This window comes from Spinacia oleracea, chromosome 5 (assembly GCF_020520425.1).
Source record: "Spinacia oleracea cultivar Varoflay chromosome 5, BTI_SOV_V1, whole genome shotgun sequence".
NCBI lineage: Eukaryota > Viridiplantae > Streptophyta > Magnoliopsida > Caryophyllales > Amaranthaceae > Spinacia > Spinacia oleracea.
This window is the reverse complement of record NC_079491.1, coordinates 104,540,203-104,545,286: the sequence shown is the minus strand read 5'-3', so window position 1 is coordinate 104,545,286 and position 5,084 is coordinate 104,540,203. Positions and strand designations below refer to the sequence as shown.

Below are 5,084 nucleotides of genomic sequence, written 5' to 3'. Positions count from 1 at the left end.
GGTTCGAAAACATCATTTTTGCCTAAAAATGACCTAGAACGACTCAATTAGCCTTAAATGTGAAATAATAGATTGTAAAGGGCCTTAGAAAGTTATAACTATGCATATGAGACGTGTAATAAGTTTGAAAACATTCCTTAGGTTCTTTGGTTCAAAGTTGGGTTCGAAAACATCATTTTTGCCTAAAAATGACCTAGAACGACCCAATTAGCCTTAAATGTGAAATAATAGATTGTAAAGAGCCTTAGAAAGTTATAACTACGCATATGAGACGTGTAATAAGTTTGAATACATTCCTTAGGTTCTTTAGTTCAAAGTTGGGTTCGAAAACATCATTTTTGCCTAAAAATGACCTAGAACGACTCAATTAGCCTTAAATGTGGCTACTACGTATATAATTGCATTTACATGTGTAAACAAAGTATATAATTGCAATTACATGTAAAATATTCTTTGCATTTACATGTGTAAACAAAGTATATATAATTGCATATTTTATCGAATGTGTAGTGCTTTTCGGAGTTACAAGAGACTAGGTGGACAATCTAAGGGAACTAAATTAACATGGATTCCAGCACAGGTATAATTAGTTTATTATTTACCTAAGAAGTAAGTTTTTCAAAATTATAACATACAATGTGATAGAAATTTTACTTGTGTTATTTATTTTAATGCATTTAGTGTGCTCAACAACCGGGATCACTAGATTGTGGCTACTACGTCATGCGTTTTATGTACGACATAATAATGAATCATGGTAATAGTCAAGATCTTACTAAGGTATGTTCTCATAAACTACGTACTTTATATAATAAATTGAAGTACACAAAACTATTATAATGATCAATCGTTGATAAATTGAATTATTTACACTTTTTTAGGATTTTTCAAGAACATTGCCTTATTCACCGGAGGAGATTAATGAGGTGAAAGATTTTTGGGCAGATTACTTCATGAACAATGTCGAATTTTTAGCTTAATTTGTAATATGAACTTGATCTCTAGCTAGCTACGTACCTTTGTTGTAATAATTTTATGTTTGTTGTAACATGTTGGTTGATCGATCTATGACGAATTTAATTGCCTTTTATTGGGAACGTTAATTACGTTGTAAACTTTTGTGACAGGTATTATTTATAAATGTATTCCCGATATTGGGAATGAAGCGTATAATTTCAAAGACGATCATGTCGGAATTTCCAACTAAAATATTAAAAAACGAATTTAAAAAAAAAAAAAAAAGTCATTTGCAACGCACGTTAGCTCAATGTGCGAGGCAAATGACTTATTTTTTTGGCGCTAAAATTGTCATTTGCGTCGCACATTAAGCTAATGTGCGTGGCAAATGACTCTTTTTTTGGCGCCTAAAAGTCATTTGCGTCGCACATTTAGCTAATGTGCGTGGCAAATAACTTTTCAACATGGTGCCTGAAAAGTCATTTGCCACGCACATTAGCTAAATGTGCGATGCAAATGACTCTTATTTGCGTCGCACATTTAGCTAATGTGCGTGGCAAATGACTTTTCAACATGGTGCCTGAAAAGTTATTTGCGTCGCACATTTGCTAATTGTGCGACGCAAATAAGGTTCATTTGCGTCGCCCAAATGTGCGACGCAAATGACTTTTAGTCATTTGCGTCGAGAGCTTTTGCCACGCACGATGTGCGACGCAAATATGCTTAAAAGTGCGATGCAAATGACCCTTTTTCCACTAGTGTACGCTCCGGATTCTAAGAGTCCGAATCTGACAAAGAAACGGCCCAAACAGCAATTTCAACGCCCAGCCCTGGGCGCTGAAATTGCCTGGATCCTATTTTCAACGCCCAGAGCTGGGCGCCGAAATCTTTGACGCCCAACACTGGGCGCTGAAAATACCTGGTACGTGTTTTTTCCTAATTCCTCGTGGATTAGAGTTCTACAATTCTATCTTTCCACGAACTCTTTTCTATAAATAGGGCCTTAAGTTTGACGTGAAATCACAACATACAATTATATTCTGAGTATTGACTCTAAACCCTTAGCCTAAGCCTCACGCTGCGAAATCGTTCACGCGTTCTGTCGCAATCGATCCATAAATCGAACAGAATGTATCCTGTCCCATAATTTGAGATTCGTTAAATAAAAAGGAGAAATAGCAAAGTCAAAGTGGTTAGTTTTCTGAGAACCGTAATGCACCTCTCAAGGGTGCGTCGTAATGTGTCCCTTTTCGATGATTTAATTGCTTTCCTCGCCCTTTTTATGAACTGTTAAACTAACTAAATCTGATTGTTCTACCACGCCTAACAAATATAATATTTTTGGGAAATTGGATTTTCATGCTAGGTCCCTTAATGCTATTTAAATCAGATAATCGCGATCGATCTAGTATTATATGTTGCATATTGCTAAAATCAACTCAGATTAGTTTAATAGTTAACGCATGTCCCTTCAATTATTTATGCTGAGCTAGTAAGGATATCCTGCCTCTGGAGTTATCGACGAGCGAGTACTCCTCTCGGTAGTTACAGTTCCCCGAACCCTCAATCTCTACCTTGCGGGTGTATGTTGAGAGATCCCCACACCAGGGATCACAAGGGAACCTACGGCCGTTGTGGTCAAACATAATTGCACTCCCTTTATGTCACGATAACCGAGTTTTGTCAGTTTTTCTCATTGTCGTTAAAAACTGAATGGCGACTCCTATATTACTAGTCAATTGGGTGTAAACTCACAGGAAATCCGATTACACTTGATTGAATAAAAAAGAATCGTCACACCCACGAGGGACGAGGTCACGCATTAGCCTCCTGCTTTTTCGACCCCCTCACAGTGGCGACTCCACTGGGGATAGTGAAGGAAATACTCGTGCTTGTAGGTAATCAAAATAGCCGAAGGGTGAAACGATCCTACCCCGCGTTTATTTCCCCATCAAGTTGGGACGACCTGAAAATCAGCATATTAATGTGAACGGGCAGAACCGCATAACGAATCTCGGCTCCCTTGGGAGTTGGGACTAAGGATACCTTTTTTTCGCCAATAGGGGGGTTCATACGCCGCGCATGTTGCCCACTCGGTACTTGTGCAGGTAGTACACCTATCCCGAACCCAATCGCTCGCTCATTAGGTACCTCTCGCCTGCATGCCCCCTTGGCTTGCACTTGCGGGTTGGCCTCTTGAGCGAAATTCGTCTGTTGAAGACACTACCTCGACCGGGGCATGTGTTGGATCTACGATAGAAGCGGTACCAAACCAGGCGAAATAACTACCCATAGAAGCCTATCATAAACTACATGACATATTATTATTGCCTTATTGCCTCATGATGTAATGTTAGTTATGTGTAACGAAATATGTGATTGTGTGTGACAAACAATGTTAGAAAACCAACGACCTTAAAAAAAAATTGCCCAAACATTCATAAACCAATTGGCCAAAGAGTTATACCAAAATACGTGTTCCGCAAACCCGAACGATCGCCACAAAAATAAGCGACGCTCGGGATGGCGTGTAACGAATCCCACAAACGCTGCACAACGCGTAAAGGACGTTATAAGGCAAGCACGCAAAATTAAAGTCGCAAAAACAAAAGTAGATGAAAGCAGAAAACGAGAACCAGCCAGGGACGCATTTTCAACGCCCCTGGCTGGGCGCCGATATTTCTCACGCCCTACGCTGGGCGCTGAAGTTGCTGCCTGACCTTCTGGTCAGGCACAGCAGCTTCGGTGCCCGCGCAAAAAAAAAACACGTAGCAAAAAAAAAAAAAAACACTTTTCGTAAAAATTGCTACGAGGGCGTAAGAAAAGCACTCGATTCTAAAAGCGACTTGTAAAAAAAATAAAATAACTCCTTGTGTCGTTGTTAGGCCTCCTATGACGACAATGCTCGGCACCAAAACCGAGCATGCTAATTAAACGACCTTGAATGTCACATGGGCAAAATATTCAAAAAATAATGTTCGAATAAAGTCTTCAAGAAAAAAATAAATGTTCAAATAAAAAATAAATAAATCCGAGTCTAGACTAGGCTATGCCAAAGTACAATCCAAATCCTAAGTCTTAGTTGTCTTATCCATAGAATCTGTCCTAATGCTTGGTGTCGTTCTGCAAGTCAAAAGGTTAAACCATATTGAGTCTCCCTTCCTAACATTTAAATCAATAAGCACCCATATGTAATTGTCATCCCTTGTTAAGAGTCTACGGACTCAATACTCTCTCTCACCAATAAAAAGAATATATCATAGTATTTGCAAAATGGAAACAGTCACATTCTGAAAATCATTCCCCCATAGTCGCACAACCCCCAAAGTGAACCTAGGGTGTCAATACCACTAGCAAAAAATTAATGGCCTCAAGGCTTATGATCACATTGGGTCACGACTATCATAGTCCTCTTGAGCCACTCGCTCCTTGAAGTACCCCTAAGTACGGACTAAAAAGATTTTCCATGAATACAACATGACAAACCATGAAAATACCCAAATCGGCATGCCATAAGGCTACCATTGGGGTAAGGCAATACACGCTAAGAGAGAAGCCGCACTAATGATTCTAGTCTTGCAAAAATAAAAATTCGATCTCCCCAATTAACTACCTTGCCAACATTAAGCAAAATGGCGCATGACAAATGAACACCCAAGGGTTAAAATCTAAAGTGTCAACCAACGAAAGTTATGGTCCAATTAGCCTAAGTCTGAGAGTCGCTTGGTCAAGTATTATAGGCTCACGCCACGTCATTATTTTGAGTCTAGGCCACCTCCTTGTATTCATACACGGGTTATAATCAGAAAGATTAATGAAAGTTTGAGTCTAAATCACAACTTCCAATTAAATCCCAGAAACTGGAGTCTGAAAAGAAACAAAAAAAATCATTTTCGATGTAATTCTTTCGTTAAATTTCAATGAGGTAAAAACAACATTTTGAATCTACGCTATTTGCACATTTTAAGAAACGACTAAATACTCTTGCAAAGTAAGACAATTTAAAGGTCCACCCTAGGCCCACTAAAGTTAAAGGTCCACTATAGGCCTACCAAACGAGACTCACTCAGTCTCGCCTCGTGACTCAAAGACCACAACCATCCACCCTTTTAGCCCAAATAAATTTT

The 5,084-nt window shown here is 39.0% G+C and overlaps 1 long non-coding RNA gene across 1 annotated transcript; it reads left to right on the top strand.

Moving 5' to 3' along the window:
• The first annotated feature begins 510 nt into the window (after positions 1 to 510).
• Positions 511 to 1,122, top strand: LOC130460619 (uncharacterized). Its single transcript, XR_008920484.1, has 3 exons — positions 511 to 580; positions 682 to 780; positions 882 to 1,122. It is a non-coding gene; the product is annotated as an uncharacterized lncRNA (long non-coding RNA).
• The last annotated feature ends 3,962 nt before the right edge of the window (positions 1,123 to 5,084 follow it).